Genomic DNA, 16,655 nt, shown 5'->3' on the forward strand with positions numbered 1-16,655 from the left:
TTGTTGTTAATGAGCGCAAGCACCGTGGTGTCATCTGCAAATTTGACAATATGATTTGATGGGGAAAAAGGCACAACAGTCATGTGTAAAAAGGGTGTAAAGCAGTAGGCTAAGCACGCATCCTTGGGGGACCCCAGTGTTAATAAAAAGGGTGGAAGATGTGTGCCCGTCAATTCTCACACACTTTGTGCAATTAGTTAAAAAAAATCCACCATCCAATTGCATAGTGTGGTGTTTAGTCCCAGGTTGTGTAATTTAGATCTATGTTTAAATGGCCGGATTGGGTTAAAAGTAGAGCTATAATCGACGAAGAGAATCCTTGCATATGTCTTATTGAGCTCTAGATGTTCCAATAATGTGTGGAGCACAATTGCAATGGCATCCTCAGTCGACCTGTTCTTCCTATATGCAAACTGGTATGGGACAAGTGTTGATGGTCTCGCTTCCTTAATGTGTTTGATCAACCTCTCCAGGCATTTGGCTGGGACGGAGGTAAGTGCCACAGGTCTGTAATCGTTTAGACACTTGACATTAGACTGTTTGGGAATGGGTATTGTTGCTGCTTTAAAGCAGGCAGGGACCCATGATGTGAGCAGTGACATATTATAAATGTAAGTGAAGACATCCGCTAAGTCGGCCGCACAGTCCTTCAATACCCGGCCCAGAACTCCGTCTGGACCAGCTGCCTTCCTGGGGTTGATGCTGCAGAAAACAAGTCTCACGTCATGTGTGCTCAGGACAGGAGCGGAGTCAATGGTGGGGAGAGGAGCCAATTCAGGATCCGTTTTAATCCGTGAAAAAAAAAAAAGATTTAATTCTTCGGCTAAGGTAGCACTACTGCTTTCAGAGGGATATATAAATTTTCTTTTATAGTCTGTAATAGACTTAATGCCCTCCCACACCTGCCTGGGTTTTGTGCAGTTACTCAAATTGGCTTCAATCTGCCCTTTATGGTTTAATTTGGCAGTATTGATGCCTTTCCCCAGAGCAGTCCTGGCCAAGCTATAGGCATTAGCGTCCCTCGATCTGTATGCTACGTTCCTAGCTCTAATTAGATGTTGTACATTGTGTGTCATCCAAGGCTTCCTATTTGATGCCACATGTATTTGCTTCCAGGATGTTACACTGTCCACACAAAAATTAATGTAGTATAAAATGTTTGTGGTGTATTCATCCAGAGATTCACATGTAAACGTGCCCTCTCCCTTAAATACATCCCATGTTGTATGGTGAAAGCAGTCCTGAAGCATAGGAATAGCATCCTCTGGCCATATTCTCACATGTTTTAACATAGTCCCAGCCTTTTTAATCCTGGATGTATACCGTGCGTGTAGCAAAAGAGGGAGATGATCTAGGTGGGGATACGTCTGGGCTTTATATGCATCAGCTACGTGAGTATACACTTGATCCAGAGTTTTTTCTCCCCTAGTAGCACACTTCACATTGCGGTGGAATTTGTGAAGAACCGTTTTTAAGTCAGCGTGGTTAAAGTCCCCATCTGCGATGAAAAACCTCTCCGGCTATGCGACCAAGCTATTGGTAATGCTGTCATAGATCTGTGCCAGCGCTAGCTTGGCATTAGCATCTGGTGGAATATACACTGCACAGATATGAACAGCAGTAAACTCCCTCGGGAGATAAAACGGCCTGCACATGAGCAGTATGAGTTCCACCTCTGGGCTACACAGTTTATCCACTACCTTGGTCTGAAGAAAAATGGCAGACTGGATTATTGAAAATGCACATTCATCTGTCCTCTGCCAGTAGGAGGTGCTTTTGGAACATCAGAAATATAGCAGTTTCCACGGTAATGGCTGTAAACAAACTTTTCTGAAGACAATCATTTCCGTTCAGAGGTTCATTTACATAAAAACTTGAATTAGTGAGAATGAGAAAAGTGTGAAAAAATATAGCCTATATTGACAAGGAAAGTCCACTGATGAGTTACCAGTGTAAGCCTGCATTTAATTTTAGTCATTTTAACTTAGGGCTGTCAATTGATTAAAATATTTAATCGCGATTAATCACATGATTGTCATGAGTTAACTCGTGATTAATAGCAACTTAATCGCACATTTTTATCTGTTCTAAATATACATTAAATAATAGAAATTAATACTTTTCAAGTTTTTAATACTGTAATCAACATGGGCATGGACAAATATGGATGCTTTACGCAATATGTTTATTATTAGTGAAACCATAGTTAGCATAGAGCATAAAGACTAGACAAAAGTTTTTCATAAATGTTTTTCAAAGAACTTGTTCATATCTATTAGACACATGAAAAAGAAAAAAAAAGAACATAGAAATACAGGTTCCCAATATTTCTCTTTCTTTGCACTGAGCAATTTACTGACACAGCTCACTTCTTCTGAACATGCAATATGTAAGGGATAATCAACGGCTAGCCATGCATTAAAGGATTTTAATGCACGACATGGAGGCAAAGAACCACCCGATGCAAAGTGGCCGTTGATTATCCCACTTATTCCGTGGTCATTTGCCAAGTTATAGACAAGTTAAAACTTATTGCTCTTTGCAGCGCAATATTTGACCGGAAGGGTAAAAATAATGGTTATTTTCGTCAGTTAACGCTCGTTAGCGCTAGCATTCTGCCAACTTCAAATCAGACACAGAGATGAAATAGTGCGGTAAGACCACATTTATTTTAATGAATTATAGCATGTATTTCAATTAATTGTCGATTGAGAGAGAGAGCGAGAGAGAGAGAGAGAGATGACAGTTTTAATTTTGGTCACACTTTATATTAGGTGGCCTTAACTACTATGTACTTAAATAAAAAAAAAAAGTACAATGTACTTATTGTGCTCATATTGTATTGCAACACACTATTGCTGCTATTGACGTGGGATACGGGTAAGGTTAGGGACAGGTTTGGTGGTATGGGTAGGTAAAGGTGTAAGGGATGGGTTAAAAGTGTAATTATAAATATAATTACAGAAATTAGTTACAGATGTAACTACATATAGGCATTTTTAAAAATATAAGTACAATGTAAGAACATGTATGCACACAATAAGTGCATTGTATCAAATGATTAATTTAAATGTAAGTACATAGTAGTTAAGGCCACCTAATATAAAGTGGGACCTTAATTTTTTTTACATAGATTGTGTAAAAAATGTAAAAGATTGGATGACCAATAATTTCCTCCTATTAAATTCAGATAAGACAGAGATATTACTTATTGGATCAAAAAACAGTACAAAGAATCTCTTGGATTACAATTTACAACTAGATGGATGCACTGTTACGTCCTCTAAAGTCAAAAATCTGGGTGTTATATTAGACAGCAACTTGTCCTTTGAAAATCATATTTCCCATGTTACAAAAACAGCATTCTTCCATCTTAGAAACATTGCCAAGCTTCGAAACATGCTACCTGTTTCTGATGCAGAAAAGCTAGTTCATACATTCATGACCTCTAGACTGGACTATTGTAATGCACTGCTAGCTGGTTGTCCTGCATCTTCAATAAACAAGCTACAGATAGTCCAAAATGCAGCGGCTAGAGTTCTTACCAGGTCAAGAAAATATGATCATATTACCCCAATTTTACAGTCTCTGCACTGGCTACCTATTCAGTTCCATATCATTTACAAAATATTATTACTTGCCTATAAGGCCCTAAATGGTTTAGCTCCTGCGTACCTAACTCGTCTTCTACCACGCTACAATCCAACCCGCTCCCTAAGGTCGCAAAACTCTGGACTTTTGGTAGTACCTATGATAGCAAAGTCCACTAAAGGAGGTAGAGCTTTTTCACATTTGGCTCCCAAACTCTGGAATAGCCTTCCTGACAACGTTCGGGGTTCAGACACACTCTCTGTGTTTAAATCTAGATTAAAGACACATCTCTTTAGCAAAGCATTCACATAATGCATTTTATAATCTTGTACTGCAGTTATATCTGATCAAATGTACATTATTATTATTCTTTAGCTTGGGTTGAACAAATCATTATTGCTTAGATGGAACAGCAGCTACGCTAATTATGTCTCTATTTGTTTCTCTGTTTCTGATTAACATCCCGTGGAAACTAGGAATGACAGAAGCTTCAGTCTGGATCCAACCCTTAAATGATCTGAGATGACACCTGAGAAAAGATAATGCCAGCCCCTCAGAGGACCTCAGAGGATGCCAACGCTCAGACAACATACAGAATTACCAAATTTTGCCATAAGTTAAATATATTAAGGTTCTGCAATATATAAATATATTGTGGAAACTTAATTTCCTGTAGATGCTTTGCAACGATTTGTATTGTAAAAAGCGCTATACAAATAAACTTGAACTTGAACAGTTGTTAGAGAAGCAACATATCCGTTTTAACTGAAAGCGCAGCTCCTTTAGCCGCTCGCTGAACAGAGCAGACGCAGAGAGAGAGGTGTGCGCGGCAGTCAGCTTCAGATGCATAATATTTGCATTTGCTACAAGCAGGATACACAAGAAGTAAGTTCAACTGGGACACGCAGACGGTTGCCGACCCGTGGTAATAAACACCGTAAACAGCAACCGTTCGCATGTCCGTGCTTAATGCGCATCTCGTATAAAGCATTTTAGGGGGCCCTTGGCTTTTGGGGGCCCAAGGCAGTCGTCTACCTTTGCCTAATGGGTAAATCCGCCCCTGATACCACAGCAGCACAGGCATCTCACCATCTTGACTTAATTAACACACATTCCTCCCTCTAGAATTCTGGTAATGTTGTAGGCAAATAGGATTTAAACAGATTAAAATATGAAGCTTAGATACTTAGGGTCATATGCTTTCCTATAACAAGTTTTTTATTTATTTATTATTTTTTTATATGAAGCCTTATCATCAATTACAGTTACTCTTTCAGTGGTATTCGTTTGACTGGTATAAAAGTTTAGACTCTAGCTGAGGAAAGTCAGAGCTAACAGCAGATTAGTTTGGTGAATGTGACATAACCCAGAACTGTTTCACTGTGTGGGAATGGTATGTCTATATGAGCGGCTCTCCTATATCACACTGCAGGCATCTCCCAGGAGACTGGATCTCCCCTGATTTATTGTATCCTTTGGAATGTATGCAGAAAAGACAGAGATGCAATTTAAACATTCCTGTGTGTTTGTCACAAATACATATAACTCATAAATAATGCTTACAGTAAACGTCAGTTGGAGGAGCTAAACTTCCTAAAGACAACTCAAAAATTTGGCTTCAGGCCAAGGAACTGAGGAATAGTAGTGATCCAGTAACTGGAGAGTTACTGAGGTCACGATTCTGCCTGCAATGAATACACAAACAAAAACACTGTCAAAAATCAGTTTTCTTTTCGTTTTTCTTCGACATTCTGATGTCCACATTCCGATCTATGGAAGTGTAGGAAGTCTGTATTTGCTACTTATTGATTATTATTACAGAACAAACAAACTAGACATGTTTTTACCGTGTCCCATTAAAAGTATATTACACCCAATTTCTGCCATCATTTTCTTACTCTTGTTCCTTGTTCTTTTTTCAGTGAAATGCCCAAATTCGTGAAATGTCAATGTCCAAATTGAGTATTATTTTCAAACAATTGCAATGTTTCCGTCCAAATTTAACTAATGTGCAAAATTGGAATATCCAGTTTCTATCCAGTGAGACAAAGAGAACAAAATTTTAACATCCCGATTAATAGGCGCCAAATATCACTACGAAAAAGGTAATTTGCTGCAGTATGAGAAACAGCTGTGGGTCTTTTTTTGATTAAAATAAATTTCTTGTGCTTCAGAGTGCACAGACGAAATTCAATAAACGCGGTCATGTTATCTTGCTTTTAGAGGTGGATGCCTGCTGTTCGAATGTTGTGTGAGACAGTTCTGGAAGGTAATCACACAGAACCACTTTGATGAAAGACTTTGACTCAGGCATTTCAGAAAGACCAAATCATCATTACAGATGCTGTGCAATGAGATCTGCTGGTTCGTCTAGTTATGCCATCCAATCATGTGAAGTCACATGAAACATTGTTTGTTTGTTTTATTTATTTGATGATTTTCAAAAAAACATATTTTTAGTTTTACAAATAAATCAACAAGGATAAATAAGAATGATTGAACATATGAACAATTTTTTTTTTTTTGGTTTTGAGTGAACTATTCCTTTAAATCCCATTTGATTAAGGGGTTAAATTAATGTGGCCATTCAACTGAAACTGCCTTGCTGTCAGTCACTGAAGCACTATGGAGTGCAAAAGCTGAGTCCAAATCTTCAGTTCTCATTCTGATAATTCTATCTGCGGCATTCTGCACTGTTAATCATCGAATCTCTCATCGATGGGCATCACCGGAACTGCACTCCACTGGTTTGAGCCTTACCTCACAGGTAGGTCCTTCAGGGTGTCTTGGGGAGGAAAGGTATCCAAATCACATCAACTGGTCACTGGGGTTCCTCAGGGATCAGTTCTTGGGCCCCTCCTCTTCTCCATATACACTACATCACTGGGACCCATCGTTCAGGCACATTTTTTTTCCTACCATTGCTATGCTGATGACATGCAGCTCTACCTCTCATTTCAACCAGATGATCCAACGGTACCTGCTCGGATCTCAGACTGCCTGACACACATCTCAGCATGGAGGAAAGAACATCACCTGCAACTCAACCTGGCAAAGACAGAGCTTCTCATCTTCCCAGCCACTCCATCAGTACAGCATCAGTTTACCATCAAACTGGGCTCATTAGTGATAATCCCATAAGGTTTGGCCAGAAATCTGGGGGTGATGATCAGCTGACCTTTAAAGATCATTTTGCAAAACCAACATGATCATACAGGTTCACACTACACAACATCAGCGTCGGCTCCTGGTCTCATTGCAGAGAGGCACAAAATCACTCTCCAGTATGTTTTGTTCACCATACCCTGTAGGTGGAATGTCCTACCTAACTCCATCTGGACAGCTAAATCCCTCACAATCTTCAAGAAACAACTGAAAACTAATTTCTTCCATCAGCATCTAACTGCCTCTTCATAAATAAAAAAAATATTTTTCTGTTTTCTTATTATCCTTTCTTGTCCTTACTTTTACTATTTTGAATGATGGCTAAAACCTTGTATAACAGACACTTCTCTTGTTCATTGTCAACTTATGGAAAATCGTTTGTTGTATTCCTCAACTGTAAGTTGCTTTGGATAAAAGCAATTTGCCAAATGTATAAATGTAAATGTAAGGGGTTTATGGAGACAGCAGGTATCAATCACTGTGAAGTGATCTGTTAGGAATAAAAGATTTATCTTTTCCATTCAGCACTCTTAGAATATACTCCCTTCGGTACTTTAGAATGTGTATTGCATATTTATTATTACATGAAAAAAACAAGCTCACTCCAAAGCTCACGTTGTGTGTTTGAGGCTGTTGTAAGCGAATCTGTGCTGACCTGCAGCTGTCCACCTATTCATCACCCCAAGGATCCCACAGCTGCTCGACTGCATCAATACATACACCGGCCAGGTCTGTCAGCAGGAGCCCTGGGCCTCTGCATAGTCAAAGAAATTAGGTGTGTTCAACTCTAGTTACAACGTTTCACAATTTCCTCATCGAAGGCTTCCAACTTGCATCTGCTTATAGAATGTTGAAAACCCCTGAAGAAAGTATTGGCCATAAATGCCCCATTCAACACTGATGGCTTCCCACTTAGAAGATTTTGCCAGAGGATTTGATGGAATTGCAGTTTTGTTTTTTAAATCGTAAAGTTTGATTATTATGATTATGATTTTTGTACTTGGCCCCACATAAAAAGTGTTTCATCACTGTTTGAATGAAAAGACCCACATGGAATGCAGATCTCTGCAGCTATTTAGTTTTTGCTAAATTTTGACACATATTTCACAGTTTTACATATCCTCTGCTAACTGTATGTTCTTTAATACATTTTTGATAATAATAATAATAATATAATTATTTTTTAACTCTTATATTTTCATATGATATTTCTACATCATAAAATAATTACAGTTTGTAATAGTATGGTCAGATTTGTTTAAACACATTTTGCAGAATTTTATACAAATCTCCCCTCAAAAATTAGCAGCAGAAATGCTGAAAAAAAAAAAAAAGATTTCACCTGGGTCTGCTCATGATATCTGCCACTTTTCTCTCAGAATGCAACTAATTTTTGCTCAATCCTTATATAAACGCCTAATGGTCCAACACAATTCCTGATTCGCCATAGTTACAAACTCTTCCCCAATTACACATGATTGGACAGTGAGCGCTGGGGTCTGTACAGAAACTGTAGAGTTGACAACAGATCCTGTTGTGGTACTTCTGTCAGTTCTGGAGGATTCTAGATGCCAATAGCACCCCTTCCCAAATCCACCACACCCTCACTTCCTGTGGTAAGGGGCTGTGGGAAATCCTGTGCTGTCTGATAAGGGGGCCAGGATGGAAACCCAGACAGGCAAGTAATCAGTAGGTTGGATGATGGTAATCAAGAACAATCACAAGTCAGCATCTTGTTTGTTTAGCATCAGGCTCCCATACTGTACCTAACATTACGTAATGCTTACAGAAAATGACAATAGATACTTTGTTTGTCCAAAATTGGAGTAGTGTTTGTACCATTTGTACCAAAATTCTGAACTAAACAGGTATTTGAGTATAGAATCAATATCTTACATTTGAATCTGTGGCCATTTGAGGATCATACATGTTTCTGGTTGACCCTCTCCTTTTTTCATTCTTACATTCTCCATGTCATATAAACTGCATGCATATATTATAATGTATCTCTGCATATGCTATTGCCTGTTGGACTGTATTTGAATGCATGAATCAGTATCTGTTTTTAAAATAGCTCAGAGCACCTGAGATCATTTGTGAGCGTATGACAGCAGGAGGGTCTGGATTTAGTTTGTAAGAGTGCTGTGGTATGTGGAACAGGCGCGTTATTGATGGTGGAGAGAGGGATGGCCTGTGAGCTGCCTCACTCACACGCAATGCTTCAGCCGATGAAATAAAGTCAAGAGTGTGTTGCAATGGGGATTTTTTTCTTCTTCAGATAAGCAATAAGCATAACTTTGCACGGCAGATTTTGAAATGGAACATGAAATTAATAGAATGCAAAACCCAAAATCAAATACTTTTCAATGAATTCAGAGAAATTATCATGCAAAATCAAAATATTGAAAGTGGTTTTCATACTGCATTCCATTCAAAGTGAGAGAGAGAAGAAGAACAGAAAAACTCTAATTACGTTCTGCCCATTTCCTTGTTTATCTATACTGTACTTCCTCCCTTCTGCAAAGATTGCAGGACTTTTGTTTGTGCGGAACTAAAATTAGCATTAATACATTAATTTTGGGATTGATTAAGTTTCTTTTATTTAAGCTTGAAAGTACTTGGCATCAGATCAAACGCAAAGTATATTCAACTCTTTAAATCTGAGTTCTTTTCTTCTGATTGTAAAGCATTAGATGGTATCTTTAAATTTGTTTTCCTCAATTATGCAGATAACAAAAAAAGAAGCTTGTCTCAGTCTACTGCCAACTTGAAATGGATGATAATCTTTAAGCTTTTAAAAACTTTTCCATTTCTTTGTTTAAAACATTTGTACATAAATATTTTTGAGCAAAACCTTTACTACACTTAGTTTTGCAAGACAATTGCAGCGAAACAGCGATTTGTAATTCCTCTTGAAAGAACAATCAGTTAACTTTAATGGCCAATAGAGCTGAGTAGTACTTTAGAGTAGTTCACGCAGGTTACAGTGTTAGTTTCCTTAAACTGGACTTAATTGACGTGGCCTCATCCACCCTTTCCTCCACAGCTTTAATCAATCAGGACGCCTTTGAAAAACCAAAAGGATTGGCTCCAACCTGCCAGATGGAAAAAAAAGGAAAGTAAAACAGGATGTGTGTACAGGAGGACAACAATTAGTGATGCATTGTATGAAGACTAAAAATCAAAATATGCTATATGAATCAAATTAGAACAATGTGAAGGTGTTATAAATAAAAATTGAGGTATAAAGAGTATTGTCACCGAAAGTGATTTTTACAATGATTCTTATATAACTGAATTAGTGAGCGTTGTTTGTCAGGTGGCAAAACTTATACTGGTCAGAAACAGCAGGCAGTAATTGTTAGTACTGAGGCGTAGCAGTGTAGACATGAACACTGCAAACTACATGTGTGTGACCAGCATGTGACCTTTCTCCATGAAGGATATGGATGGCTCCTTGTGAAACTCCATAATGGCAAACAGATCCTGGAGGATGGAGAAAAGGAATGCCGATGCACATTATTAACTTGTGAAACCTGGAAAATGTCTGTGTCAAATTACAGTTAGATTCAGAGAGGCAGGTGTAAAGGCCCTAGAGCATCATAATTTATGAGGCACATATCAAGCGCATATCAGAGAAGCCTAGAAAGTCATTTGATAGTGTGTGTGAGCGCAGAAAAAAGTCTCAATAGTATGTATACCATAAAGAAGCTCAGAAGGTCCTGGATGAATACGCGTTTTATCATAATATTTATCAAGATGTTCTATGATTCGTGTATGGACATGCACTACTAGACAAAGGTTTGAAATACGTTTTTTAATGTTTATTGGGGAAAAAAATGCCAATTCTGATCACCAAGGCTACTTTAATTTGATAAAAAAGAAGAAGAAGAAAAAAAGACACTAAAGACAATAATATTGTGAAATATTAGTACGGTTTTAAATGATTGGTATCTATTTTTAATTGATGATATTGTTTTCCCCTATGATGTCAAAGCTGAATTTTCTCGATCATTGCTCCAGTCTTTAGTGTCAGAAATCATTGTAATATCCTGATTTGGTGCTCAAGTATTATCAGTTATTATTGCTGATCTATGATTAATTATAGTTTGTTATTAATTCTAAAAATTGCTGCTTAAAACCATGTAAAACTGATTTTTTTTTCTCCATGATTTTCTGATAAATAGAGCGTTCAATGAATAGTATTTATTTGAAATAGAAACCCTTTGCAAAATAAATACTAATATAAATATAAAATATATTTATAAAATATAAATACTTTTGATCAATTTAATGCTTACTTGTTGAATAAAATAATTATTTATTTCTTTTGATTATATATATATATATATATATATATATATATATATATATATATATAATTTTATTTAATTTTTTTAATACCCCACACTTTGGTTGGTAGTGTATCAAGGTCAAAAGTACTAAGCATCAAAACCTTTTTTAGCATTGATAATAATGAGAAATCAACTTAAATATTCATAAAACTTTTGACTGGTGGTATAAGTTTAAAAGGTTAAAAAAAAGTGTGCATATCCAAACGACCCAGGTTCAGGAAGAAAAAAAGACGTTTATGTTTACGAAAACTCCACATTCTGAACCCTGACTGCACATATGTTTGCAATATTAATAAATATACTGTTGTTGATTGCAGCACACAATCAGTGTTTCCAGACTGGGTAGTTTACCTCCCAATTGGACTGATTTTGAAATGACCTTGGGCAGCTGAACATATGACAAGCTGATTGATTCATATATTTGACTAAATCTGTAAGCCAGCTGATTATGACTCATTAACTACATTCATCTTTCAAATACATTAAACCTTTTGAATTCATTAAGAAACTTCACTGTAGACATGTCGTGCCAAAAAAAGTTCTCATCTGAAGAATAACTGCAAGGATGTTTGTGTTTGTGATAAGAAGTCCTGAATGGCAGAGCCAGTGTTATCAAACAGGGGCCAAGCACTTGCACATCTCCGTTTCAGCCGCTATCTTTCCGACTGTGCAGAAACACACCAGACTTCGGTGGGTGATTCAGTAATGAGTCTCAACACAGTTTCTCCAGTTCAACCTCTTAGTTATTATCTATACCGCCTGTATGATTATAAATCTTGTTTCCACTTAAGTGTACAAACGTTTACTGTACTCTGTTTTCAATTAAAATATTAACAAACTTAATTAAATTAACTATATGATGTGCTGACTAATTAATCAAAGACATTTTTGTGACTAAAAAGCAAATCATTTAAAACCATGAGCAAGATATGCATCTTTGGCTGTTGCATCAAGTCTTGCTGTTCGTAAAAAAAAAAAAAAAATTTGAGAGATTATATATACTGTATATGCTACTGTATAATACAACTGTATTAATACATAATATATACTGTATAATGCAACATTTATACAGATTTGAGACCTTTAGCAGATGTTTGCCTCATTAGGTCTGGAGATCAGAGTGTTCTTTAAACATTAAGATAAACTATATCTTCAGCCTGATAAGTAGCATATGTTTGATGTCAAGGGTCTTAAAGGAGGATTGTTTTCCTGACTGCTGAGGAAACATAATGACAGTGTTTGGTGCTGAAAACGTGACCGCAGCACTCCATGCAAACAACAGGAACACAATATAAATAGCAACACAAGTGGCAGCAGATATGTGAGAAGTTATACAATATTTTAGTTGTGTCTGTAGTGCATACATGCAGTCTTTCTAAAAATATTTTATTGCTTTCAATTAAGTATAATGAAATAAGTATATAAATCCATAAATAAACATTTATTTTTAATATATCTACTTCTTCACAATAAAACATTTGTAAGTTTGAATTAGTAAATTATGCTGTCATTTGTCTTGAGTGACAAAATACTATAGTCACTTATACGACAGTCACTTGCCTCGTTTCTGAATGAATCATCCGTTTGAATGAATCGGTTGAATGAATGAATAAATGACTCACTCATTAAAACAGACATTTTCCGCCACATACTGGTGGTTTAGTTATATTTAAAAAGTATCGTTGCATTTTTTCAACATTTATGTGTATTTTAAACAACAACAAAAACATTAATCTTATACAATATATATGCATTTGAAATTTTGCAATGTAAATGCATTTATGGCACCTCAGCTTCATCAAACTTTGTGTAAATGCATCTAATGCCACTTCAGATGCAGCTTCTGTTTCCTCGGCAGTGGAAAGATAAAGTTTGTTAAAACTAATTTCATTTGAATAGTAACAACTCCACAGTTGTTTCTTATGCTAACCAAATTAATTGAAACAAAGTAAGAATTTGATGTGAAAGATGACACATTTAATAAAGTTAGGGGGGGGGGGGGGGGATTACCATTTATAAACAGTGGGAGATGACATCTGTTTTGTTACATACAGCAACTCATTTTAAGTTTAAGTTTAAGCTATTTCTTCCTCTTCCCAGTTACAGATCACTTTATTTTGAGAGTTAAGTGAGAGAAAATCTGTAACTTAGTCCAGATTGGCGGAATTGTAATGTTTAATCATTTATTTTATTATGTAAATTGAAATTTGCATAGATTTTTGTTTGTATATGCTGTCAGTTATAGTTCTTAGAAAGAAAATCGGAATCGGCAAAAATCGGTATCGGCAGGTCACACTTCCAAAAAATCGGAATCGGCCAAGAAAATTGCAATCGGTGCATCTCTACCTTAAACTCTTAGTATTCCTGAACAATCTACAACAAGTCTGCAACAATCTTTAGGTAGGTGGTATTCATCCACATGAGTACCTGGACGCAAGGTTTCACATGAGAACGCTGCGCTGACCAGACCTCCGTTGGCCTACCTTCTTCTCATAGTGAATCTGCTGCCATCTCTTTCTAAGGTAAACAACACAAGCATCCACCAACCCACCTGATCAGAGCAGACAACCTTATTCCATCGCTCTGTAGTGGACAGCACATTCCAGGGCCCAGTGTATGGCGGGGCCCCTCTCTGACCACAATAGGGGACAAAGGTTTGCTACATTTTAATTGTATCTTGATGGACTAACATAAGCTAACTGTCCAACACCATCAGATAAAGATTCCAGGATACCAGCCAGACACCTCTTAGAGGGCAAGGAAGCCCGGGAAGGACAGGACTTCCTATTGGTCAAAATGCAGTTTCTGCCCTCCACCCACCAACAGACTGATTCCTCATGTTTTGGCCTGTGACCACCATAAAAAGTAGCAGCAGCAGTGGGTGAAACAAAGAGAGATCACAGAGATCCATCCAAATCCATTCATAATCATGTTCTCAAACCTTAAACTGATGCAAACTACAACACACACATCTCATACTTATTCAGAGAAATAAGTATTCTCAGTGACAGCGATGTGTAGTGCAACATCTTACACAAACTCAGCTGTAAATGGAAAAACGAATGCATGCATGACAGTTCAATCTTTTTCCATCATGTTTGGACTTAATGTGTTCGTAACATTGACAAATCTATTCTGGTTGTGGTTTGGTAAGTGAAAAATGCACCAATAAATCTTTAGTGACACTTTTCTAAATGTGTGTTTGGACAATGCAAATAAGTTCCCCAGGAGGAAAGAAGGGTGGCCACACCATGTCCTCCACTCTGATGGAAACAGCCAATCACAGCCTGGAAATGGAGAAGTGCCAGATTGAAATCTCCTCCTCATCGGAAAGGGATAAAGGTACCTTCCCAAAAGACACTCCTTGTTCTGAGTCTGAGTCCCGAAAGGGAGACACCAACAGATCAATGAAGTTCTGAGTCTCCGGCCTGCAAAGGTGAGACTGCAACAGATCAACCTTCTTCGGAGTCTTTCGTCCAGAGAGAGACTGTAACAGATATCCGTTCTGAGTCTCCCATCCCGAGAGACAGAAACATCAACATTCTGAGCCTCTGGCCCATGCGGGAAGAGGCAATAACAGATACCATGTTCTGAGCATGTTGTGCATCTGTTTCCTGGCAGCAGTGTGTTATGTTGTTCTTGGACAGATAGTGCTCACGCACAGTTCATTCTTCTCTTCCAAACTTGGACACAGAGCTGCGCACATTATAATGCCATCTAGTGGAGTGCACTGGCTCATTCAGTGAGTTATACATGAGGCCATTATTTATATGTCCTCAATAAACATCTCGAGATATGTGAACATAGGTTAACTAGTGTGATCACTTTTGGCGCTGTGAACTCTTAAACCATTCTGAACAATCGCACTAGTTCAATTTGTCCAATTTCCACCACATTTTAAATGATGAATTGTTTAATAGGATTCTGTAAAAAAAAAAAAAAAAAAAAAGGGAAGAGAAGAGAAAGAAATAGACTACAATTAATCAAATATCAGCAAGGTCCTCACACTCTTCAGCATCAGGATATGCGGAGCTAACCAATGAGTGATCTGATTTTGCCAGCAGCGAAAAGGTTTTTTTTTTTTTAAATGTAAATATGAGTTTAAACACCAGCTATAGTCTGGCTGATGTAAATGTGATATATGCTATTTTTTTCATAATGGAAATCCTGAGGAAATAAGGCATGTCTACAGTCTTGATCTCTGCCAAGACCATCAAGGTCTGGCTGGTTTGCATGGTCCAGTTTACCCCTGCTGTTGATGCCACAACTACACCATTATAGGGGCAAAATGAGGGTTTTCTATTCAAGCCCATTGAAAAGTAGCCATGCATGATAGCAATTTTTTTTTTTTTTTTGCAAGAAACAATTAAATTAAATTATATATTTATGAAGTATATACTATACAGTACATATACAAACCCTATTTGTAATTAGTTTTTTATTGCAGCTACTGATTTCCACCATCCTAGTCTAGTACATAATCTCTACATTTGCTTTTCAGAAAGCACATTATCACATTTTGTTCAGTTGGTACTTTACCAACAGTGACTATATTTACATACAGTAACTATTTTTGATGGCAGAGGGGAAAAAACGCACAGGAGTGGTACACCTTACTTCAAATAATTATAGATTGATTGCACTTTTTAGAGATTGACAGTCTATGGTTACTACACAGTCATTATATGGAAGAAGCTATATCACACGTTAAAAAAAAAAAAAAAGACAAAGTGCACTTTCATTTTGTGCAGTATAAATTTGAAAGTGATGGTCTCTGAACTTTACATTACAAATGAATCACTGCATTGTTTTCTATTATTACAATAAAAATGAAATAGAATTTTCACAAAAGGTCATAACATTTGTGTAGCACAACCGCCAACAATAATTATTCTTATATTTAGTCATATTCAGTTAGCCTACAGGGGCCCAATAAATCCATAACAACGTTTAAACATTGATCAACCTGTAACAGACCTCCTACTTGCCTGTTCCTCCCAACCCCCTTCAGACAGCACAACATCCCACAACCCTCTACCACAGGACAATATGCGGCAACAATCACTCCGGTTCACACTAGAGTTTATCTGAAGAGTTTCATTAATTTCAGATTTTTATTCATAAGAATGATTAATCTGAAATTCATCCAAAGATATGGGGAATCAAATCAATGATTTTCACCATTTATTTTGCATCTGTTTTGATATAAAAGGCCCAGAAAAACATGAAACATGTAGGCTATACATTAAATTGCTTTTAACAGTCACATATATAATTCTCATAACTGCATTCTTATTTTGTTATGTGGTATATGTTCTGAAATAGATCAAATTCCACTCAGTCGATTGGGTTAAAACGCTTTATTGCACTTGAGACGCCATCTTGTGGACAACCACAGCATCTTCATTAAGTAACTGCAATGGAAGAGTGTCTGTTACAGACATCTATTTGTGGAAATTCCACAAGGCAGGTGTTATTCAACACAGAATGTCCACAGGTTCACATCATCTGCATCAGATATATGACTTCATTCGAGCTCCATGT

The sequence above is a fragment of the Barbus barbus genome, assembly GCF_936440315.1.
Source record: "Barbus barbus genome assembly, chromosome: 24".
Classification (NCBI taxonomy): domain Eukaryota; kingdom Metazoa; phylum Chordata; class Actinopteri; order Cypriniformes; family Cyprinidae; genus Barbus; species Barbus barbus.